The sequence below is a fragment of the Schistocerca gregaria genome, chromosome 1, assembly GCF_023897955.1.
Source record: "Schistocerca gregaria isolate iqSchGreg1 chromosome 1, iqSchGreg1.2, whole genome shotgun sequence".
In the NCBI taxonomy this organism is placed as follows: domain Eukaryota; kingdom Metazoa; phylum Arthropoda; class Insecta; order Orthoptera; family Acrididae; genus Schistocerca; species Schistocerca gregaria.
Window position 1 is genome coordinate 917,427,097 of NC_064920.1, and position 26,445 is coordinate 917,453,541.

The following is a 26,445-nucleotide window of genomic DNA, read 5'->3' on the forward strand; positions in this document are numbered from 1 at the left end:
CTGAATGAATTAAGGAGTTCTTTAGTGCAGTTTGCCGTGTGAGGTTGGATATTGTCGCGCAAAAACAAAATTTTGCACGTCAGCTTTCCTCGGCGTTTTTTTTTTAACTGTTGTTCTAAGGCAAAGTTTAAGATTATTTATGGTTGCTCCAAGTTCGAGAAAATCATTAAGAAGCACTATTCCAAAACCTGTCGCCATCAGCTTCCTTGCTGACAAGGTTTACAAACATTTTCTTGGCTTTTGGGGGGACCTTGTGTGCCCCCACTCCATAGACTGTAATTTTGTCTCGCAATTGACGTGTTTCACCCAAGTCTCGTCACCGGTTACGATTTGATCCAGTAATGAATCATCATGTTTGTGGTAGGCCTCCAGAAATGTCAACGTTGCCCCCACTCGCTGTTCTTTATGGTATTCTGTAAGCATTTTGGGCACCCATCGTGCACGAAATTTGTGGTAGCCTTGCTTTTGAATGACAATTTTAAACAACAAAGTCCGTGAAACTTGTGGGAAAAAAAAGAGAAAGCTCCGTTATTGTGAATCAACGGATTTAAACATTAGCGACAAGACCGTCAGTCACAATGCTCGGGCGCCCACTCTTCTCTTCATCATGAACTTTGGTTCGGCCTTTTTTAAACCGAATGAACCATTTCCAGACGGAAAATTCTCTCATTACGTTGTTTCCGTACTCTTCGCAGAGTTCACGATAAATTTCTATGGGTTTTAGGGTTTTCGCCAACAAAAACCGTATCGCAGACCGCACCTCACAACTGGCGGGATTTTCGATTGCAGCGCACATTTCAAATTCGAATCTCGAAGTAACCAGACCCGCAGCGACGTTCCCGCTGTCACGGATGGATGCCGACTGAGCTGCTGAGCACGCACGTACCAAAACATACGCGATCGGCGTGCGCCTAGCGGTATCAGACGGAAATGTTCCCTACTTTCTGAATAGCCCTCGCATAATTAATTTATTCCGTTACCTTACACTCCAGTTTTTCCGGCACCCGAAGAATTATTTATGTTTACAAAAGATGAAAAGATATTGAAGCATTGCGATTAAGCTTTAAATTCTTTGTAGCACTCAGTACATGGGATGAAAAGGACACTGGAACACTGAAATGCCGTGTTGGTGTCCCATGCTTTGGTATTTAGCTTTTAAGAGACCTATCACTAATGGTGCATGGTAGACTTGCATTCTAGTGATTTCTTGAAGCTAGCTAGAATGGTGATAACCGTCAGGTGTAAGTCTAGAGAAGAAGGTGTTCCCTGCGGTTGAGTTTGTGGGGAGTGTCCATGAATGATGTCAAGCTGTTAGGTAGTTCCGCACGTTTAAGGCAATGAAAAGAAGAGTGGAAGTCCAACTCCTTCGCTTATGTCCTCCTAACAGCAACCAAGGTTTTTGAACACCATTCGATAGACACATCAATTTCCTAAATTCCAACACGTCTGAAGATCGAATTTCTACAGGTGTGTAGAAGTGCATTCTCTCTATACACTGAGCACTACGCTTAAGTTTCATCACTTTCCGAAGACTTGCTGGTCAGCCTTAACTATTTTAGGCGTCATTTGACTTCACACCAGTGAGTGTCAAAGCTCAATGCGATACCTCTGCATTTTAATGCGCCTGGTCAGTGCCAGTTGCTCAACAACTGTGTGTGTGTGTGTGTGTGTGTGTGTGTGTGTGTGGGTGGGTGTGTGTTGTATTTAGTTTACTTTTTAACAGTCATTTGTCTTAAATTCGCACTGACAGTAACGATGATAAATAATGATAATGTTACTATTTATGTTACTTTAACTATCTCTTCCTTACAGCAGCACTGAGCTTTTCTACCTTCAGTTGGCAATGTTCCACATTAGCCACGTAAACTTTTGCCACAACGAGCTCTTATCGATTTTTAGGCGTACAATACATCACATGTGCTAGCAGATGGTAGAAAAACCACAGGAATATTCGACACCTAGAACAAAGAACATGTCAGAGCATGGAAGTGTGGGACAAGCTACTCATTCTTTCCACAACCTTTAAGAGAAAACAACAATAAATCAACTACAAAAGAGGAAGAAAATGTTTGTTGATCCATTGTGAATATGGGACACCAGCCGGTCAAATATTTACCAAGGGAAATCATCAAAAAGCCTTATGTTTCGAGAAGTTATTAGCCGGCCGCTGTGGCAGAGCTGTTCTAGGTGCTTCAGTGCGGAACTGCGCTGCTGCTACGGTCGCAGGTTTGAATCCTGCCTCGGGCGTGGATGCTTGTAAAGTCCTTAGGTTACTTAGGTTTACGTCGTTCTGAGGCTAGGGGACTGGTGACGTCAGATGTTAAGTCCCATAGTGCTTAGAGCCATTTACACCGTTTGAGAAGCTATTTTATTTAGACAAGCAATTCAGGCCTTCTGAAGGTCCCTATGCACTCCATGGCTCAAATGGTTCAAATGGGTCTGAGCGCTATGGCACTTAACTTCTGAGGTCATCAGTCCCCTAGAAATTAGAACTACTTAAACCTAACTAACCTAAGGACATCATACACATCCATACCCGAATTCCCGAGGCAGTATTTGAACCTGCGACCGCGCGGTTCCAGACTGTAGCGCCTAGAACCGCTCGGCCACTCCGGCCTGCACTCCATGAATAGACAGTCAGATATATCGATGCTTGCATAACCGGAGCCATCAACATCTGGATTCTGAGAACTCGGCTTTGGAGAGTTTACTTCGAAGACTTGACAACTGAGGACACCAGCGGTCCGAGAAAGTGGTCAAATACTCAAGAGATGCCACAATTCTTCCTCGTGCTTACAAAACCAGTACTGGACGATGTGACCAGTCGTCTTGGAACACAGCATCAAACACAGCAGCACCGTTAGAAAAGAAAAGTGTACCATGTGATGGACCTTATCGACCAAAAGGGTAGTAATCAGACCCTGCTCAAACGAAATACCACGATTTGGCTGCTTAACTCTTCAGCGAACCATAGTCATGTTTCACTCTTGCGACGTAAACTCGGCTAGATATAGACTCATCCGACCAAATGCTATTCTTCCACGAGTCTATATTCCAGCTTTTATGGCCTCTGCACCACGTTTTGCTGTTACGTGCATTTGCATCACAGTTGAGCGATTTTGGAATTTCAACTCTCCATGGAATTCGCTTTTTATCGAGCTCGCTTCGTGTTGTTTTGTTGCTGACAGAGTTCGCGAATTCGACATTCAATTCTGAAGTCGCTATTGCACCTTCTGTTCTCTTATTTTTCGACACAGTCCCCTTCAGCGACCGTTGGTTCCGACCACTCAACGTACACTTTCCCCCGCTCTGTGACATAGCGGATAATCTTTTGCCGCTTTTCGTATATGCGATGTTCCAACGTCGACGAATGCTCTAAAAATAATGAGGAATTTGCACAGTGGCCATTTTTTACAAATAAAACGGTTAGCAACTGCGTGTGTATTCAAGCACGCATTTTTCGCGTTGTTTCCATATCTCTGAGCAAGCTCTGTATTATTACTCGATGAGCGTAACTGGGACGTGTTGCGTCTTGCGTGTTGTCAGCATCAACCTCAGAACAAGTAAGTGCGAGCCGCGGGCGTAAATGGATTTTTTTTATTATTGCGGGATTCTTCATATAATGGAACCTCGAAGACAGGTACATCTCATTCTTTGCACGCTAAGTTGTTAAATTTAGAACTGTTGGAGGGTAATATCTGTAATGTAATATAACTGTACAGACGAAAGTCCAGAAAGAAATGCAGATTTTCAGATGGCTCAATTGTTGTTTTCATTTTAACATTCAAGTACCAGAGAATCTTAAATACCTTCATGGGAGAAACAATACGCATAATTCGATTGAAATATATGTAGTGGGAACAAATAGGCCAAGTAGCTACGTTTTTCATTCAGTGCCTTTTGCCCACATATTGCAAAGGCTTCATGTGATTTCCATTTCAACTGAATCGATATGGTAAACAGGCCCTAGTTCTTCCTCTGTCTGAGTTGTTTTCAAGTATTCGAAGTAAGCACTCCGAAAACGATTTCCGGAATCCAGGTGCTGATGGCTTCAGTTATGAAAGTATCGATGTATCTGACTGACTACGAATGGAGAGCATAGGGGCATGAAGATGGCATTAATGAGATGCCTAAACTGCGTATCCAAATAAAATAACTTCTCAAAACATATGGGTGTTTGGCGAGTCAAAGACGAACCACAAAAAAACACTAACTCTCAACCAGTTTACCGTATGAGAGAAATATGTTTTACTTACAAATAATGAATTAGACGCTTATCTGTAGGTATCTTTCATCTTACTATAAAATTTTCTACGAATTGTTCATCTGTAATCTACAAGTACAAACGAAAAATCGTGCAACATTTCAGGACCGCCCACTGAAAATGTCTTGTCAATAAGGCGAACCGCGTCAGGGTGAAGAAGTAAAATAACAAAGAAATGTGTAGCAACTGAAAGGCGTCTTTCTTCTAAACTGCTGCAGTTTTCAGGTCAGAGCAGTCACCATCTACAATAGGTTCATAATTGGTTCTAAATTCAGGAAAAAGAGAAGAATGACCTAGTTTATTTGACTTCTACTACATGATATTTTGTATTAAATTTCTTAAAACGGCAGGATTTAAAATCACCAATGAGAATTTTGCCACAATCAAGTCAAATGTGTAGGTTTTTAGACATCCTGAGCGGTCAAAACCTAGAGTGGTTTCATAGTTGGTGTTATATTCAAGAAAAGAAAGTAAAAAATATTAAACCTTATTTCTCTTTTATAGTATATAGTATTTTGGATTAAACCTTTTAAAATGAATCACTCCATAGAGGTCCAAGATCATCTACATTCATTTTCGACTCCGTTATCTCCACTATCGCCGCAAATTAAATTCCATGTCTCCTGCTACATCTCTAGAACAATTTCAACCAAACTTGGTACACATATCACTTACTATGCGAAAAAAATGGCTCTGAGCATTATGGGACTTAACAGCTGTGGTCATCAGTCCCCTAGAACTTAGAACTAATTAAACCTAACTAACCTGAGGACATCACATACATCCATGCCCGAGGCAGAATTCGAACCTGCGACCGTAGCAGTCGCGCGGCTCCGGACTGCGCGCCTAGAACCGCGAGACCCCCGGGGCAGGCTACTATGCGGAAAGAATCGCTGTGGAGTAAGAACAATGTACTTTTCAAAGCAACGGTGGTGGAGGTGAAAAACAATTACAGCACACGACGCGTGAAATCCCAGAGTGTTTTCATCCAGTATTTGAAGGCGAGATCTCTTAATGACTTGCAACAAGCTTTACCCATAATTTCAAACCTTTACGAAACTGACAGCCCCCACAAAATGATAAAAGGAAGAAGTTTATTCCTTCGTACATTTTTCCTGCTCGTGCAGTAGGACTGCCTTACCAGACATAACGTTTTAATTTATTATTTCTTTAGTGTTTACCGTATTCACGACACATTTTGCAGACACTGTTCACATATACCACTTAACGTAAAAGCAAAATTATATCATTGTACGACATATAGTTCAGGATTCGTACATAAACACTGAGATTAGTGAAAAACTGCCGCGTTTGTGCTCGACGCTTAAATTTATTACTTCTTCGCTAATATATCTTTTCGCAACACATTTACTAGGCAATATCCACATCGTACTCTGGCGAAACCGCTGGGAAAAAAGTCCTCGTAAAGTCCTGGATGCATTTCAAGCCAAGTTCGTACATGTATTACTATCTGGAAAGAAATACTGTGAGGGAAGAACCACTATTCCGTTGTTGTGGTGGGGGTGATAAGTTAGTGATTCTGGCAAAAGGTGGGGAGAAGGAGATGGACCAAGAGGGGGAAGGAGGAGATGGACACCGATGAAAGGAAAAGGGAGGGGACAGGGAGAAGAGGAGGAGGAAAAGGACAGAGAAAGGGAAGAACGGAGAGAGGGGGAGGAGGAGCTGAACAAAGAGAGGGGTAGGAGCAGATGGACAAAGAGAGGAGGCATGAGGACAGAGGACTGACAGAGAGACAAATAGAGGGAGAGGGAGAAGGGATTTGATTTAGGGGATGAGGAAATGAACATATAAGAGTGTGGATGAGGAAATAGAGTGGAGGAAAGGAGATGGACTTAGAGGTGGGAAGGAATTGATGGATAGAGAAATGGGGAGGAGCAGATAGAGAGGGGGGAAGAGCAGAAGGGGGGGGGGGGAGGAGGACCAGAGATCAGTGAGAAGGGCAGCAGCATATGAACAGTGAGAAGTGCGCGAGGCAATGGGCAGAGAGTGGGGCGAGGACGAGATGGACAGAGGGGGAAGAAGGAGATTGACAAACTGAAGACTGTGTAAGACGTCGTGGTCTCCTGATCTTCATTGCTTACATATTCCGCCCTCACAATCATATCTACATCTACATGACTACTCTGCAATTCACATTTAAGTGCTTGGCAGAGGGTTCATCGAACCACAATCATACTATCTCTCTACTATTCCACTCCCGAACAGCGAGCGGGAAAAACGAACACCTAAACCTTTCTGTTCGAGCTCTGATTTCTCTTATTTTATTTTGATGATCATTCCTACCTATGTAGGTTGGGCTCAACAAAATATTTTCGCATTCGGAAGAGAAAGTTGGTGACTGAAATTTCGTAAAAAGGTCTCGCCGCGACGAAAAACGTCTATGCTGTAATGACTTCCATCCCAACTCGTGTATCATATCTGCCACACTCTCTCCCCTATAACGCGATAATACAAAACGAGCTGCCCTTCTTTGCACCCTCTCGATGTCCTCCGTCAATCCCACCTGGTAAGGATCCCACACCGCGCAGCAATATTCTAACAGAGGACGAACGAGTGTAGTGTAAGCTGTCTCTTTAGTGGACTTGTTGCATCTTCTAAGTGTCCTGCCAATGAAACGCAACCTTTGGCTCGCCTTCCCGACAATATTATCTATGTGGTCCTTCCAACTGAAGTTGTTTGTAATTTTAACACCCAGGTACTTAGTTGAATTGACAGCCTTGAGAATTGTACTATTTATCGAGTAATCGAATTCCAACGGATTTCTTTTGGAACTCATGTGGATCATCTCACACTTTTCGTTATTTAGCGTCAACTGCCACCTGACACACCATACAGCAATCTTTTCTAAATCGCTTTGCAGCTGATACTGGTCTTCGGATGACCTTACTAGACGGTAAATTACAGCATCATCTGCGAACAACCTAAGAGAACTGCTGAGATTGTCACCCAGGTCATTTATATAGATCAGGAACAGTAGAGGTCCCAGGACGCTTCCCTGGGGAACACCTGATATCACTTCAGTTTTACTCGATGATTTGCCGTCTATTACTACGAACTGCGACCTTCCTGACAGGAAATCACGAATCCAGCCGCACAACTGAGACGATACCCCATAGCTCCGCAGCTTGATTAGAAGTCGCTTGTGAGGAACGGTGTCAAAAGCTTTCCGGAAATCTAGAAATACGGAATCAACTTGAGATCCCCTGTCGATAGCGGCCATTACTTCGTGCGAATAAAGAGCTAGCTGCGTTGCACAAGAGCGATGTTTTCTGAAGCCATGCTGATTACGTGTCAATAGATCGTTCCCTTCGAGGTGATTCATAATGTTTGAATACAGTATATGCTCCAAAACCCTACTGCAAACCGACGTCAATGATATAGGTCTGTAGTTAAATGGATTACTCCTACTACCCTTCTTGAACACTGGTGCGACCTGCGCAATTTTCCAATCTGTAGGTACAGATCTATCGGTGAGCGAGCGGTTGTATATGAGTGCTAAGTAGGGAGCTATAGTATCAGCGTAATCTGAAAGGAACCTAATCGGTATACAATCTGGACCTGAAGACTTGCCCGTATCAAGCGATATGAGTTGCTTCGCAACCCCTAAGGTATCTACTTCTAAGAAACTCATGCTAGCAGATGTTCGTGTTTCTAATTCTGGAATATTCCATTCGTCTTCCCTGGTGAAGGAATTTCGGAAAACTGCGTTCAATAACTCCGCTTTAGCGGCGCAGTCGTCGATAACAGTACCATCGGCATTGCGCAGCGAAGGTATTGACTGCGTCTTGCCGCTTGTGTACTTTACATACGACCAGAATTTCTTCGGATTTTCTACCAAATTTCGAGACAATGTTTCGTTGTGGAACCTATTAAAGGCATCTCGCATCGAAGTACGTGCCAAATTTCGCGCGTCTGTAAATTTTAGCCCATCTTCAGGATTTCGCGTTCTTCTGAACTTCGCATGCTTTTTCCGTTGCCTCTGCAACAGCGTTCGGACCTTTTTTGTGTACCACGGGGGATCCGTTCCATCTCTTACCAATTTATGAGGTATGAATATCTCAATTGCTGTTGCTACTATATCTTTGAATTTGAGCCACATCTCGTCTACATTCGCATAGTCAGTTCGGAAGGAATGGAAATTGTCTTTTAGGAAGGCTTCTAGTGGCACTTTATCCGCTTTTTTAAATAAAATTATTTTGCGTTTGTTTCTGATGGATTTGGAAGAAATGGTATTGAGCCTAGCTACAATGACCTTGTGATCACTAATCCCTGTATCAGTCATGATGCTCTCTATCAGCTCTGGATTGTTTGTGGCCAAGAGGTCAAGTGTGTTTTCGCAACCATTTACAATTCGCGTGGGTTCGTGGACTAACTGCTCGAAATAATTTTCGGAGAATGCATTTAGGACAATCTCGGAAGACGTTTTGTGCCTACCACCGGTTTTGAACAAGTATTTTTGCCAACATACCGAGGGTAGGTTGAAGTCCCCACCAACTATAACCGTATGAATGGGGTATTTATTTGTTACGAGACTCAAACTTTCTCTGAACTGTTCCGCAACTGTATCATCGGAGTCTGGGGGTCGGTAGAAGGAGCCAATTATTAACTTAATTCGGCTGTTAAGTATAACCTCCACCCACACTAATTCGCACGGAGTATCTACTTCGACTTCACTACAAGATAAACCACTACTGACAGACACAAACACTCCACCACCAATTGTGCCTAATCTATCTTTCCTGAACACCGTCTGAGACTTCGTAAAAATTTCTGCATAACTTATTTCAGGCTTTAGCCAGCTTTCTGTACCTATAACGATATCAGCTTCTGTGCTTTCTATTAGCGCTTGAAGCTCAGGGACTTTTCCAGCGCAACTACAACAGTTTACAACTATAATTCCGACTGTTCCTTGATCCAAGCACGTCCTGTAATTGCCAAGCACCCTTTGACATTGCAGCCCATCCCGCACTTTCCCGAGGCCTTCTAACCTAAAAAACCGCCCAGTCCACGCCACACAGCCTCCGCTACCCGTGTAGCCGCCAGCTGAGTGTAGTGAACTCCTGACCTATTCAGCGGAAGCCGAAACCCCACCACCCTATGGCGCAAGTCAAGGAATCTGCAGCCAATACGGTCGCAAAACCGTCTGAGCCTCTGATTCAGACCCTCCACCCGGCTCTGCACCAAAGGTCCGCAGTCGGTTCTGTCAACGATGCTGCAGATGGTGAGCTCTGCCTTCATCTCGTAAGCAAGACCGGCAGCCTTCACCAAATCAGATAGCCGCTGGAATCCAGAGAGAATTTCCTCAGATCCAAAGCGACACACGTCATTAGTGCCGACATGTGCCACCACCTGCAGCTGGCTGCACCCTGTGCTCTTCATGGCATCCGGAAGGACCCTTTCCACATCAGGAATGACTCCTCCCGGAATGCACACGGAGTGCACACTGGATTTCTTCCGCTCCTTAGCCGCCATATCCCTAAGGGGCCCCATTACGCGCCTAACATTGGAGCTCCCAACTACCAGTAAGCCCAACCTCTGCGATTGCCCGGACCTTGAAGGCTGAGAATGATCCTCTGAAACAGGGCAGGCAGCTGCATCTGGCTCAGCCAGAGACAGTGCCTGAAACCGGTTTGTCAGACGCACCGGGGAGGCTTTCTGATCAGCTTCCGGGGACGCCTTTCGCTGCCTGCCACGCCTTGGAACGACCTCCCAATCAACCACAGGCGAGGGCTCAGCCCCACTGCGGGCAGCAACCGGGGCAACCACAGCGGCAGACCGATCTGGGGACAGACAGGATGAGGTTGACATCCCCGTGATACCCGAGTCCGGCTCCCCACAGTGGTGCCCATTGGCAACAGCCTCAAGCTGCGCGACCGAAGTCAGCGCCGATTGCAGCTGTGAGCGAAGGGATGCCAAGTCAGCCCTCATCCGAACACAGCAATCGCAGTCCCTGTCCATTCTAATCGATGTTTAACAACAGTTACTGAAACACGAGTCGGTGCCTAGATAACGCAAGCGGAACACGCAAAGAATGTATCAACTAACCTGTACAAATGCCTAACGACTGCGCTACAATCTGCTGAATTTACGATTACAGTAACTAAAACTCGAAATTGCACCTCCTATACGAAACTCACACGCAATTTAAATAAGAATCTACGAAGTAAACACTAAAGCGCGATGCTACAACTGTCAAATACTATAATACGCCCGAAATATATGAATTAAACAATGCAAGTACCCAAAAACACGCAAAGAAATTAATTAAACTATGTAACAAATAAGTAAGCTAGGGTTATACGACTTGCTGCTGCAGCTGCTTATCCAACGGCGGCAGGGAGCACACTGACTGGCCAACCGACAATGGCCGTTCACAACAAAAACAGAAGACAGACGACTACGCAAATTTGCTCTATTCAGGTACTAAGGCGCGATGCTACAACCCTCAAATACTATAATACGCCCGAAATATATGAATTAAACAATGCAAGTACCCAAAAACACGCAAAGAAATTAATTAAACTATCTAACAAATAAGTAAGCTAGGGTTATACGACTTGCTGCTGCAGCTGCTTATCCAACGGCGGCAGGGAGCACACTGACTGTGAGCAATCGACACTGGCTGTTCAAAACAAAAACAGAAGACAGACGACTACGCGAATTTGCACTATTTAGGTACTAAGGCGCGATGCTACAACCCTCAAATACTATAATACGCCCGAAATATACGAATTAAACAATGCAAGTACCCAAAAACACGCAAAGAAATTAATTAAACTATGTAACAAATAAGTAAGCTAGGGTTATACGACTTGCTGCTGCAGCTGCTTATCCAACGGCGGCAGGGAGCACATCAAGACGCTTCATTCGAACCCCAACTCGATAAGATAAAGTCAATGTTGTACGAATTCATGTAAACGATATGCAAATAACAAATAAGCGCACTGGTGGTTGAAATACTCGAGGCTCACGTACACACACACATTCAAGACACGACAGTCAAATGGTTCAAATGGCTCTGAGCACTATGGGACTTAACATCTGTGGTCATCAGTACCCTAGAACTTAGAACTACTTAAACCTAACTGACCTAAGGGCATCACACACATCCATGCCCGAGGCAGGATTCGAACCTGCGACTGTAGCAGTCACGCGGTTCCGGATTGAGCGCCTAGAACCGCTAAACCACCGCGGCCGGCACACGACAGTCACAAAAGCTTTTAGTTCGGGGGCAAACACCGCACGCCAGGACGCCGGTCCGTTCAGAGGTTTTCACAGGGAGCTATCTACGTCGTACGGTGGCCGCCCGTGGAACGGACAACATTTGTCTAAGGGAAAGGAGGAATGACCCCATGTTCGGCTTAAAAGCAAATTCTGATACATTGTGTGGGAGCGGCCTGCCTACGCATTCTTTACAAATATAGCATGCAGTTTCAGAGATTTTCATAGGGAGACAGCAAACGCCAATGCTACAGACGTCCGGATTGGTCGCCTTAAACGAAACGTCATTCCCCCGATTTAGAAGAGCAATGCTGATTGGCAGACGATATTTCTGACGCCTTGAGCTGAAGGATTAATGGAAGAAAGCGAAAGATATACCCCTTCACGTCTGGCGTGGAGAGGGGCCATTCTATTGTCGCTCTTGGAGCGATAACACGTAACGAGAGCGTGCGCGCTCGTACGTGTACTCAAAGAGCGAGGAACAAGTCCCTCCTCAGTACTTCACCGGGAGAGCACCTCTGTCGAGAGCGAATCGAAGTGCTACTCTATATTGAGTCCTTGCGATTGAGCGTTGTTCACTGTGTTGGCCGACACACTTATTGTGTGGTGTGAACGGACAGAGTTATAGTTAAACGCCTGCGAGCGAATTTTGAATGGCATCGTAGTGGACTGGTTATCTGACCGGTGTACCACGCCAATAGTTAGACGAGGGGCGAATAGGAATCCTTGACTTCATCAAGGCGTAGGGATAGTTTGATTGGCGAAGGTCAATCCAGATAGAACGAGAGTTATCTTATTTCTCAGCAGCGAGCGGCGCAGACAGCAGTCATTGCAGCTTACGGTATTGTGCGCTACAGCTATTACGAGCCTCATATTTCCTCCAAACCAGTACACTTCACTGCATCAACCGTATCCAGCGACATTCTAAAGGATAATTATTCAAGTTGAGTAGGCGCGCCTCTCAGCCATTCAGCCAAGTCGACAACCATCTTAAACTTTGTATAGAAAGTTCATTAGCGAATCCTATCCTTGAGAGGTAACTTCAGGATATAACTTGTTCAATTCATAATTAAAGTGACATTGTGATTTCTCAGAATTTTTGCAAAATAAATACTAACTATCGTTAGTTTCATGTTTTTCTTACACTAACTAGCACTACTCCAGTACCCAAGTATCCCATTAGTTAAATAAGAAATTTTGTGAATTTTTGTGTCATTTCCTTACAGCGCCGACTCCAGAAGATGTTTATTGCTGAAAGTTTTTCAGGCTTTTCTCTTTACAACGTTATGAGCGTCTGTCTCACTTCTGTAGTAGTGTGGGGGTGGAAATTGCATCTTGCAGGAGCCACAGGTACATCTCAGATTAATCCGTTGCGCAGAATAACAGAATCTCAGATCCACCTCACACCTCAGAACTGGAATAAATGCACGTCCGGCAACGAAGAGTACTCGGCTAGTAAGCACTCACGACTATCCTATGTTAGGCGGAGACCTTTTCGTCGTCCCACTCATATGGCGTCACGATTTCTGTGTGGCAGGTACTGCGCACAGCTGCTGAGAGCAGGCAGCGCGTGCAGTGCCTTGCTGCGGCGTGTGCGCTGGATGCCGGAGACGGTCGGTGCGAAGTGTCCGGCGCGGCTGCGCGCAGGTGCGGCTAATGAGGCGCGTCTGTTAGCGTCGCGACGCCTGACCCGCCGCACGCAGTTGGCGGCCGGCGACTAATCTGGGAGCGGGCGACATTTCATCGTGACAGCGCCGGCCCCTGCTGCAAGTAATCACCGCGCGACGGAAATCGCACCACTGTCCCATTATGTGCTGCCTATCGCCCTAATGCAAATGTCCCGCGCGGCAATAAGCACGGCGTGACGTAACGCCGCAGAGCTCTTTAAAGCGGGCCTGTTTGTCGAGGGTAATGACATGCAGGATTTACGTGTAAGGTATTTCGTTGCATTACTGGGTATCCTTCTGAGGGGTTTCTCTTTGATAATGGCTAGAGGGACCAGAGTGTACCACAAATCACTCTGAAGTGCAGGACACAGAACAGCTGCCGGTTTACGCTATACTGTTCAGTTACGTTACATATCAGTTCTGTAGACATCACATTTTCAGCGCCTACCGTGCGACTGCCACGGTAGCAGGTTCGAATCCTGCCTCGGGCATGGATGTGTGTGATGTCCTTAGGTTAGTTAGCTTTAAGTAGTTCTAAGTTCTAGGGGACACAGCAGTTGAGTCCCATAGTGCTCAGAACCAGTTTTTTCAGCGCCTAGCTCATGAAGTGTCACTTAATGCGAACTTACGAAGTAAATACGCTGCTGTCCAAAACTTAAGAACGGGAGAGACAAAGTAACGTGACATATTTACTCAGTGGAATTGAATAAAAGTGTGGCAATATGTTGCCAGAGGTCTCCCCGTCGTGCACAGAAAATTGGACGTCACATGACGTGAGGTCAGCGTGACTATAGCGCCAAATGGGGCTGGTCCCGCAACACGAGGCAGTTGAAGGAACGGGAGAAGACTGCGTGTTTCAATGAGCGAGCAGTTTTGGAAGGCTGTGGTGGTGTTCTTTATTGCTGTATTCCCCCAGAGACAACATCTGAACGACTTTACAGGGGGAAGCATCATCAGGAAACTGGAGGATAGACGAAGTGTAACGAATGTATACCGGGACTGTGGCAACGCTCACAGCATTGTATCATCTGCAAGAGGAGCGTTCCAAACCACAGACACTGCTGCCCGAAGGAGACGTATCTGTCGACTACAGCAACAAAGTGCAAGAAAGCAAAAAGGGATCCACGTCAAACTGTGGATGCAGTTGTAGCCACATTAAACAGGACTGTAAGCAACACTGTCTCGCGCTCCACAGTGACACGGCCACCACATGCGAGCGGTCGCCATGTGCGACGACCACCCTACATTGTCTTCCGTTGGCAGCAGCCCATCGGTGGCAGCGTTTGCGACAATGTAGGGTTGGGCGAACAAAAAGTGGAGTCGAGTCTTCTACTCGGATGACAGCTGATTCAGTGTTAGTAACGCCGAGAGACAGCAAAACGTAATGCACCGATTATCATTGTTGAACATGATTATTTTGATGCTTCAGGTGTTACGGTATGGTGAGGCATAATACTGCAGTGGCGTACTGTCTTTGAAAACGGTAATACTAACCAGTCAACGTTATGCGGCCAATCCTAAGGGCCCGGGTTCGATTCCCGGCTAGGTCGGAGATTTTCTCCGCTCAGGGACTGGCTGTTGTGTTGTCCTAATCATCATCATTTCATCGCCATCGACGTGCAAGTCGCCAAAGTAGCGTCAAACTGAAAGACTTGCATCCGGAGAGCGGTCTACCCACTGGAAGGCCATAGTCACACGACATTTTTTTCAACGTTATACGGCTGCAGCTCTCCTTCCCCGTGTGCGCCATTTTCAGGGATGTATTCGGCCATAACTATTTTTATGGACGACAATGCACGTCTGCAACGAGTAGCACAGGTAGAAGAGCTTTTTGTAACGAGAGGATATTCGCTGAATGGACTGGACTACCAGTTTTCCCTACCTTAAATACCATCGAGAACATGTGGAATGCGTTGGTGAGATATGCTATAGCACGTTCACATGCACTAATGATTATCCAGAAGTTGTCAATTGCGTTGGTGGAGGAATGGTATGCCCTACCACAAGAACTTCTTCCCAACCTTCTACACAGCACGGAAGTATGTTTCAGAGCATACAGCTGTGTCCGTGAAGGTCACACCCTATTAAGAGCCATGTCGCGCCGTCTGTGTTGTCCAGCAGCCCATCATGAATTGCTACGAGCAGTGTAGTTTCTGTCATCAAACAAAAGTGTCATTCTCTTCCTCTCATTGCTATTTGTTTCAGTTACCTCCTGTACTGTACTATACTGTAGCAGCTGTACATCTACATCTACATGGATACTGTGCAAATCACATTCAAGTGTCTGGCAGAAGGTTCATCGAACCACCTTCACAATTCTCTATTATTCCAATTTCGTATAGCGTGCGGAAAGAATGAACACCTATATTTTTCCGTACGAGCTCTGATTTCCCTTATTTTATCTTGGTGATCTTTCTTCCCTATGTAGGTCGGTTTCAACAAAATATTTTCGCATTCAGAGTAGAAAGTTGTTGATTGGAATTTCGTGAGAAGATTCTGTCGCAACGAAAAACGCCTTTCTTTTAATGATTTCCAGCCCAAATCCTGTATCATTTCTGAGACCCTCTCTCCCATATTTCGCGATAATACAAAGTGTGTTGCCTTTCTTTGAACTTTTTCGATGTACTCCGTCAGTCGTATCTGGTAAGGATCCCACGCAGCGCAGCAGTATTCTAAAAGAGGACGGACAAGCGTAGTGTAGGCAGTCTCCTTACTAGACCTGTTACATTTTCAAAGTGCCCTGCAAATAAAATGCTGTCTTCGGTTAGTCTTCCCCACAACATTTTCTATGTGTTCCTTCCAATTTAAGTTGTACGTAATTGTAACGCATTGGTATTTAATTCAATTTACGGCTTTTAGATTAGACTGACTTTTCGTGTAACCGAAGTTTGAGTTCCTTTTAGCACTCATGTGGATGACCACACACTTTTCGTTATTTAGGGTCAACTGCCACATTTCACACCTTTCAGATATCTTTTCTAAATCGCTTTGCAGCTTTTTTGATCTTCTGATAACTTTATTAGTCGATAAACGACAGCGTCATCTGAAAACAACCGAAGACGGCTGCTCAGATTGTCTCCAAAATCGTTTATATAGCTAAGGAACAGCAAAGGGCCTATAACACTACCTTGGGGAACGCCAGAAATCACTTCCGTTTTACTCGATGACTTTTCGTCAATTACTACTAATCACAAATCCAGTCACATAACTGAGACGATATTCCATAAGCAAGCAATTTCACTACGATCCGCTTGTGTGGTACAGTGTCAAATGCCTTCCGGAAATCCAGAAATACGGAATCGATATGAAACCCTTGTCAATAGCACTCAACACTTCATGTGAATACAGAGATAGTTGTGTTTCACATGAATGATGTTTTCTTAACCCTTGTTGACCGTGTGTCAATAGACCGTTTTCTTCGAGGTAATTCGTAATGTTCGAACATTATATCGGTTCTAAAATCCTGCTGCCTATCAATGTTAACGATATGGGCCTGTAATTTAGTGGATTACTCCCACTACCTTTCTTGAATATTGGTGTCACCTGTGCAACTTTCCAGTGTTTGTATGTGTATGCTCCAAGTTTCATTGAGCTTCTTACTTGATAATGTCACATCATACGATAGTTGCTTTCAAGTTTTGCGCACCAGTGTACTAAAGGGAACTGACAGAACCACAGTAAGCTGAATACATCAACTGCATGTCGATCACTTAGCAGTTCCAAAGGTAATCAAACTCTGTTTTATATACGTAAATGTTCTTCCTTTGCAGTGTTAGAAGATGCAGTTTTCGTCCTTTTGCAGCTTATACGTCACACTGAAAAGGCAGATAATGAAATATTTGAAATCATCAACATATGGTTCAAGACAGAAGGATTATCACTAAATTCTGATAAACGTAGGAGTGAATAGCAGTAGCAGCCGTCTTACTGAAAAGGCGGTTAACGAAATATTTAAAAACATTGGCAGAAACATATTATTATTAAATACTGATGAGACTCACTGTATACGCTTAAGTACTCTTCATGAATCTCTACAAGCTATAAAAATAATCGCCTCTGTAGTGAATGGATTTATACTGCTTTTATCACAAATTAGTCATCACATTTAATTTTGAAATTAAGTTTGGAATTTACAAAATGAGTGAGAGGTTGGGAGCACTAGCCACAAGAACGTAATTAGCGTCCGAAACATTTTACACACGTTTTTTACACAGAGAAAAAAATTATTTATCATGCTTAAATGATATCCACTAAGATTGGGGCTATTTCCATTGCTTGTCCATAAATGAGTAATACACCAGAATACGGTACAACCTGCTTTATGGGTTTCGTGGATGAACAGGGTGAACTGGTTTTCACACGATCGTTGCTTTCGGAACCTATTTTGATTTCTACAGAGGAGATTTTTGTTTTATAGAAAGATCAGAAATCATGAGTATAAAACATATTCCAAAATTCTACAATAAACTGATGTCATAAATAGACCTATAGTTTTTGGCCCTTCTTGAAAACAGGAATAATCTTTGCTTCCTCCAATAATTTGGTACGTTTCGCTGCTCCAGTGACTTGTAGTACAGTGCCGCTAGTAGAGGAGCTCGGTCTTCAGCACAGATCAAAGTAAACAAATCTGCTGGTCACAGTTCGCAACAACCTTACACGTCATCCAACCTTATGTAGGCCACTCACAATAATTGTTGAAATTTTTATATATCATTCTTCAAGCCACAATAATTTAATAGAAAATATTTTTTTGTTAAAATAGGGGAAGATCAGTTTGGATTCCGTAGAAATGTTGGAACACTTGAGTCAATACTGACCCTACGACTTATCTTAGAAAATAGATTAAGGAAAGGCAAACCTACGTTTCTAGCATTTGTAGACTTACAGAAAGCTTTTGACAATGTTGACTGGAATACTCTCTTTCCAATTCTGAAGGTGGTAGGGGTAAAATACAGGGAGCGAAAGGCTATTTACAATTTGTACAGAAACCAGATGGCAGTTATAAGAGTTGAGGGGTTTGAAAGGGAAGCAGTGGTTGGGAAGGGAGTAAGACAGGGTTGTAGCCTCTCCCCAATGTTATTCAATCTGTATATTGAGCAACAAGTAAAGGAAACAAAAGAAAATTTCGGAATAGGAATTAAAATCCATGGAGGGGAAACAAAAACTTTGAGGTTCGTCGATGACATTGTAATTCTATCAGAGACAGCAAAGGACCTGGAAGAGCAGCTGAACGGAATGGACAGTGTCTTTACAGGAGGATATAAGATGAACATCAACAAAAGCAAAACGAGGATAATGGAATGTAGTCGAATTAAGTCGGGTAATGCTGAGGGAATTAAATTATGACATGAGGCACTTAAAGCAGTAAAGAATTTTTGCTATTTGGGGATCAAAATAACTGATGATAATCGAAATAGAGAGGATATAAAATGTAGACTGGCAATGGCAAGGAAAGCGTTTCTGAAGAAGAGGAATTTGTTAACACCGAGTATAGATTTAAGTATCAGGTAGTCGTTTCTGAAAGTATTTGTATGGAGTGTAGCCATGTATGGAAGTGAAACGTGGACGATAAATAGTTTAGACAAAAAGAGAATAGAATCTTTCGAAATGTGATGCTACAGAATAATGCTGAAGATTAGATGGATAGATCACATAACTAAAGAGGAGGTATTGGGTAGAATTGGGGAGAACAGGAGTTTGCGGCACAACTTGACTAGAAGAAGGGATCGGTTGGTAGGGCATATTCTGAGGCATCAAGGGATCACCAGTTCAGTATGCGAGGGCAGCGTGGAGGGTAAAAATCGTAGAGGGACACCAAGAGATGAATACACTAAGCAGATTCAGAAATATGTAGGTTGCAGTAGGTACTGGGAGATGAAGAAGCTTGCACAGGTTAGAGCAGCGTGGAGAGCTGCATCAAAACAGTCTCTGGACTGAAGACTACAACAACAACAACAGTTAAAATAATGATAAATTGCTGTTTTCATGTATTTGTTTGATTTAATGATCTTTGTGGTACATGAAGGTCATTCATTCTACTTTGTTAAATAACAGGCAACAGGGTTGATAAGTCTGAAAGTGATAGCAGCCCTCCAGAGTAGCAGCTGTAAAGGAACATTTCTGAGAATTTTTTTGCAATATTCATCAGGGCAGCAATATGACAATAATTCTAAACACACTAGTTTATTTGTATACGAACTTTCAGATTCTCTTTGAGTAGGTGTCACATTTATATAAAGTTTCTGAAATGTAAACATTTTGTGCCTTCTACTGTAACTAGTGAATCCCCGAGTGCTTAAAGAATCCAATTCCCATGTATAAAACACCTACAAATTTTTGAGTACTGTACAGATAAGTTGGCTTGTTTCGTATTTGACATTGAGGGTGTAACTGGGAAAAAATTAGAAAAGATTTTAAATAATGTTTAAAGATTGTTGGAAGTCTACGTTGCCTCATTTTGAAACACTATACCAGAATAGTCTGGGTAATCTCGATGTTTACGACGTCATATCTTCTGAACTGTGTGTCATACAGTGACGTAATTTGGCAGGTCTGATATATGTAGACGCTGCATGCAAAATATATTGCGAATAGAGGTGACAGTAAGGGAGTAATAAATTAAAAAGTCATGAACTGTGGTAGTTTTCTACATGCACAGTGGAACTGTGTTAATCGATAAACTTATTCGTTTCATAATTTTGCAGAAGGTACCGACGAGAAAAATGTAGTAAAGGTTTGAAATGATGTGCAAAGTTTCTTGCAAGTCGCTAAGTGCTCTCGTTCTCAAATACTGGATGGGTATAGTCTGGGTATTTGCACACGATGAGTTGCGCTGCTTTAAGATATATCACACTTTACAGCTGTAATATTTGCCTTACTGTGTTAAACCTTTAATGTAAGATCAAACAGCTTTATGAGAAGGTTATGATAGCATTTCACATTTAAAATTTTTTTCAATAGCTGTATGAAATTTTGAAAATCAAATTTTTGTTGCCATTCAAAGCAGTCAGACACGCAACCTGCAACAGAGACGGCATGCCACGAACTCGTTTCGTAATATTGTCACGTTGCAAAACGCTGCGCATAAAAACCGCATTCTCCCGGGACTCACATCTCGGGTTCTAGTGATGATATAAACGTACAATCAAGTGTTTAGGATAGGCCTTAGCCTAGGAAGCATTTGTATGCCCAATAGCATAGTATCACTATCCTACACTACAGGCTCAGAGTATGAATATTACGCAATTTCTCGCGCTTAGGCAAACAGAGTAAATAGGTTGGTTCTTTTTGTATTTGATATGGTCTACGGTCCTCCTGGAGGGGCTGGTGGAGGTACCATTACTTCATGTGTCGTCCTTTAGAAAACCGTAAAAAATAGTTCTTTTACCAATTTTTCATTCAAAAACAGCCGTACAGCAAATAGCTGAAATGTTCACAATACACTCCCAAGATCTTGTTCTCGAACGACACTGAAAATTTCGTTGATATCTTTATCTGTTTCGAGGTACAGAGATTGAAAATTATACTTCTTGTGCACGTAAAATACGCATGTGAGGCGAAAATGTAGTTTATAAAAGTGACGTAGCACGAAGAAACACGCTTTATAGTCTCCGTTACCATAACAATTGTTCTGGGAATCCCATGTTGTAGTACTGACGCACATGCAAAATTTTTGTGCACATAAAATTCTGTCTGAGATGTAAAATTAGTGTTACGTTATTTCAATTTCACATAAGTTAACTATCAACACGTAAAGTTGTTTTCATTTGACTGTCAGTCCCTGCTATGGTAGGGAAATCAGAACACAAGAAAGGCTAATATGCTCCTGTTTAAAAGAGTCTGACTGAAATATTGATACCAGGGCTTCATTCTTCCTTAGGAGCTTTAAAAATTTTCACTAAAATTTTGGCATTCGAACGTATTTGTTATGCTTAGAGAGGAGAACGTGGTAGTGGAGGAAAGATAAGGAAAAGTAATAAGCGATGGAAGATAGTAGACAGTAGTAATGACAGAAAGAGCGAAGGGAACAATAGCAGCGTGAGAGAAAGAGAGGTACAAAGTGGCAGTGGAATATAGTTGACAGAGACAGAACAACAGTGCTAGAAAAAGAATGAAGGAGACAATGCCAGTGGAAGAGTAATATGGGAAAAGTGAAAGTGAATGTGATTGAAAGACAGCGATAATGAGAGACAGAGTTTATGACAATGACGAAGACGAAGAGAGTGACACTGACAGTGAGAACAAATAGCAGCAATGACACTGAATGAATGAGATAGTAACAGCAACAAAGAACAAGAGGGAGACAATGGCAATGAGAGGAGGCTCTCGTAGTAGCAGAACAGAACAAAGAAGACTGAGGCTGTGACATAGGAGACAGTGACAGTTAGACAGTCACAAGAAATTATGGCAATGAGTTAGACTGAATGAGTGAGTGAAAATGGGCAAGTGGGAGTTGGTGGGTATTAGTGACTTGAAGTGATGGACTAGCGGATGTGAGCGAGTGATAGTTTAGGGATTTTCTGGGACTTCAAATGTTTCAAATGGCTCTGAGCACTATGCGACTTAACTTCTGAGGTCATCAGTCGCCTAGAACTTACAACTAATTAAACCTAGCTAACCTAAAGACACCACACACATCTACGCCCGTGGCAGGATTCGAACCTGCGACCGTAGCGGTCGCTCGGCTACAGAATGTAGCGCCTAGAACCGCACGGCCACAACGACCGGCATTTCTGGGAGTGAGAGATGAGTTGCAAGTTAAAAAGAGTACGAATATGCCCCCATTCCAAAATTTTTGGGAACGTTTTTAAAGGTGCTGAAGAAGAAAGAATGAAGCAGTTGGTGCCGGCCGCGGTGGTCTAGCGGTTCTAGGCGCTCAGTCCGGAACCGCGCGACTGCTACGCTCGCAGGTTCGAATCCTGCCTCGGGCATGGATGTGTGTGATGTCCTTAGGTTAGTTAGGTTTAAGTAGTTCTAAGTTCTAGGGGACTGATGACCACAGATGTTAAGTCCCATAGTGCTCAGAGCCATTTGAACCATTTTTTGAAGCATCTGGTATCCCATTTTTCAGTCAGAGTCTTTCAAACTTCAGCATATTCGCCTTTTTTGTGCTCTGATAGGAGCATTTGTCGGCTGGTAGATTATTATTTATTTCCCACTACGGGCCAGTTACGGCTATTGCGCCTTTTCAAAAGGTAACTGCATAGAGTAGACTGGCTGTAGTTTCAGACAACAGTGCACAGATGAAAAGAATGAATAAAAAATAAAACTTCCTGAATATAATTATATGAAAGAAAAATGACCAACACTCATTCAGCATTTGCAAACAAACCACCACAACAGAAGCAATACTATGCCAAAAATCAAACCGCCTACAGTCCCAAAAAAGGAGCTCTAAGGTACATGCACCATACATTAAATGCAGCACCACAGAACAGTATGTAACTAGACATAATAACACAGTAGCAAAACAAAATGGAAAACACACAACACACGTACGTTCTCTCTCTCTCTCTCTCTCTCTCTCTCTCTCTCTCTCTCTAAAAAATGGTTCAAATGGCTCTGAGCACTATGGGACTTAACATCTGTGGTCATCAGTCCCCTAGAACTTAGAACTACTTAAACCTAACTAACCTAATGACATGACACACATCCATGCTCGAAGCAAGATTCGAACCTGCGACCGTAGCGGTCTCGCGGTTCCAGACTGAAGCGCCTAGAACCGCACGGCCACACCAGCCGGCTTCTCTCTCTCTCTCTCTCTCTCTCTCTCTGTCTCTCTCTTTCTCTCTCTCTCGCACACATACACACACACACACACACACACACACACACACACACAAGCTGGGATATATCACCACTCTCCCCCCCCCCCTTTCCAAATTCTCACACAGATCAATAAATGAAACATACGGAGGCAGACAAGTAAGGACAAATTAGCCTTCTTCCGCCCTCCTAAAACTTCTGTGCAGTTAAAAAAAATTTATGCGTAGCACATACATACACATACCGGATTCATACACACAAGTATATACAAACTTTGGAATACAGCTGAATACCAGATTTGACGTAGACATCCTGCCATAGCCACAGAAACCAAACAAACGGCGATCACATTCCTCACGATCGAAACATGTACACGTAACAACGACTTGAGTGTGTTTATACAGGGTGTTTCACAATTCACGTAGCAAAATTTTAGAGGTTGTAACGGGGGCTTAGTAGATAAAATTTTACGCACGAACCCATGTCCGGAAACGTCATCCAGCGACGCCACAGAGCGTCAAAGTTATAGGCATCGAAGCCTGTAAATGTATGTATATACGGGATGATTCTGTGATGATGTTACAGACTTTCAAGGATGACGAAGATTGATAAATGTATCAATTTGTGGTAAGGGTCCCCTGTTGGAAAACGAATGAGTCGAAAGTGACAAGCGAAACTCATTCTGATACCTCTCAAGTAGAATACAGGTAGCGGTACTGTTGTTGCTACGTATCTAGGGTATGAAACTTTCAGAAGCGATAGTATGGACCAAGAAAATTAAAAGTGTGTAATAAGCATGGGCTTAAAATGCATACCTTAAGATCTATGAGCACTTGTTCAATGGAAGAGATGTGTTTTACACTATCGAAGATGAAGAAGTGTTCATAGCTCCTCAGATACGCATTTTGGAGTCCATGTTTACTAGACATTTTTCTTGTCTTGCTCCTCACAATCACCTCTGGAAGACACATATCCTGCATTCTTAGGAACAATAGTAGCGGTACATGTATTCCACTGTCAGAGGTATCAGAATGATATTCGCTTGTAACTTTCGACTCGTTGTTAATAAGGGACCCTTACCACGATTTGATACACTTTTCCTTCTGCATCATACTTGACAGTTGGTAATATCGGCACAGAATCACTTCGTATAAACACTCATTTACAGGCGCCGGAGGCTATAACTTTTGCGTTCTGTAGTGATATTGTATGACGTACCCAGACGTGGGTTCCTAGGTAAAACTTGATCTACTAAGTCCCCTCTACAATCTCTACAAGTGTGTAACATGAATTGTGAAACACCCTATATAAGCCAAAATATGCAAACGAGGAAATATTGTGGCTACTGCATTGCAATGTGGCTAAAAATCAGACGCGTGTAGTGGAACATGTGTAAATAGTATGAGAGCAGAGAAACCTGAGTACTAAGAAGGTAATTTCAGAAGTGAGAACCGTTTGTGATCTCGTTTAAAGATATTTACAAACGAAACGGCAACTGCTACTGTGAACACTGATGATGCAATTAAATAAAGCGAAACGCGTTTTTCCAAACAAGACTTTACACAGTCGCAAAAAATGATATAAATCACATATTCATTGTAACACTGGTAGAGAAGCCTCAAAAACAAAAAAAAGAAAACGTGAGCAATTACATATTCGTCTCTCCATGAATCTCGGACGCCTCTCTGCTTTTTTTGGTGTTCCAAGTTGTACCTGAAATGGCTTGTGACAACCTAGCCTCATCAGTGACCACCTTAGGTAGCTTACCACTTGTTCTGCTTCGAAGGCCGAGATGATTCATCTGACTAGATTCTTGTCCAATAGGCTGCTGATAGTGCTTATGTTTCCTATTTCTCATAACTCTTTCATGTCCCAGTGCAATTTGTTCAAACAAATTCTTATGTTTGACCGTATTGTCGCTGAGGTTAAGTGTCTCCATTGTCATAAACCAGTTCATACAGTCATCGCATTCTTTTTATACTGCAGAAGATTTATAGAATATCCGAAGGAGCGCCAATTGATTCTCGATCATCTCCAGCACCTACGTTTTTATGGAAAGCGCCTTAAATTTTGCTTCCCTCCGCTTGTCTTCATTCTGTGGTTATATCGACCACGGTTTTACGACCTGGACACATGGTGTCGTAAATTTCAGTAGTTGCTCGACGTCATGAACAGCATGCGCCATAGCATTCAGTTCATTGTCTAGAGTTATTGAGAAGGAAAGGTGTCATTTTTTAGACGTACGGTACACTGACGTAAAGCACGCAGAACAATCGGCACAACATCCCAGAAAAGAATACGTTGAAATTTGTTGGTATTCGGAGCTACAAGTGTTCTTGACAAGGAGCAACTTGATTCTGTGATAACGTTAACATTTTATGGGGATCGACATATCAGTTCTGCGCACTTCAAGAAATAAAAACGTGAAGGTGTTTACCAATCGGGGGCCGATCCGCCTACTGCTTTCATTCCTCTCTGTGTGGCTGCATACAGTGTACAACGAGCGTCCTGGGCAGACAAGACGTAATATTTAATTGCCGCTCACACAAGGAATTTCTGGTTAAAGGTTACCTTGCATTTGAGCTATTGAGCCCCTCAACTCCATTCTCACATGAAAATTTTGGAGCGCCGACTGAAGCGAGCAGCAATGTCGTAGAACGTTAAACTGGAATCCCTGTATGCTACACTTCTGCTTCTGTCGATTCAGGCACGAGCCGGTAAATGTTTCTCCTTCTTATACAAGGCATGATGCGAGTTTCTCACAAAAAGTCCACACGCAAGTGCGATTTTTGAATCAGAAAGCTGGTCTTTAATCTTTCCTTATACACAGAATGTACATGCATGACAACGGCACGTTAAATATCGAGATTTTAAAAAAAATGACCATGTATAAAAAACAGTCGTATTTCAGGAACATCAAGAGTTGCTGATTACATACGTCCTCCGGTTTCGATCATCTGAACATCTGCCTGTAAGTCGCCATTCTAACTCATCTGTCACGTAAAATAATAACCATCACGCGACACTGCCGGCACTAACAAAACTCAATACTCAACCAAGAAAAAATGCGTCATCTTCGTACACTGTCATAATGAGATTCCCACCAAGTCCATTGTGCGTACTGACTAAAGTATTCGGTTACCCGATTGGCAGCGCATCTCAACTGTTAAATATTTAGGGGTTATACTAAGAAGTGAAAATGAAGTACCTACAACGTGTCTTGCAACAGAAGTTGCATGTCTTGCATTGTGTTTCGCTGAAGCCCCGTCCAAGTGCCTATATATCCTCGGTCAGATCAGATTCTTCCAGTCAAATTATTTGTCACGAACTTTCTCTGCTCTTGAAAAACTCGCAGTTTTCACATCATAAAACCGCACACTTGCTAATAACGTTTATTTTAAAAGCGATTCAAGATAATGTTTAGTTTATCCATATCTCCCAGAATCTGCAGCCTCCATGCACTGCTGGGTTGTGGTGTCCCCTTAGTTTCTGCACTGACTTTCCATT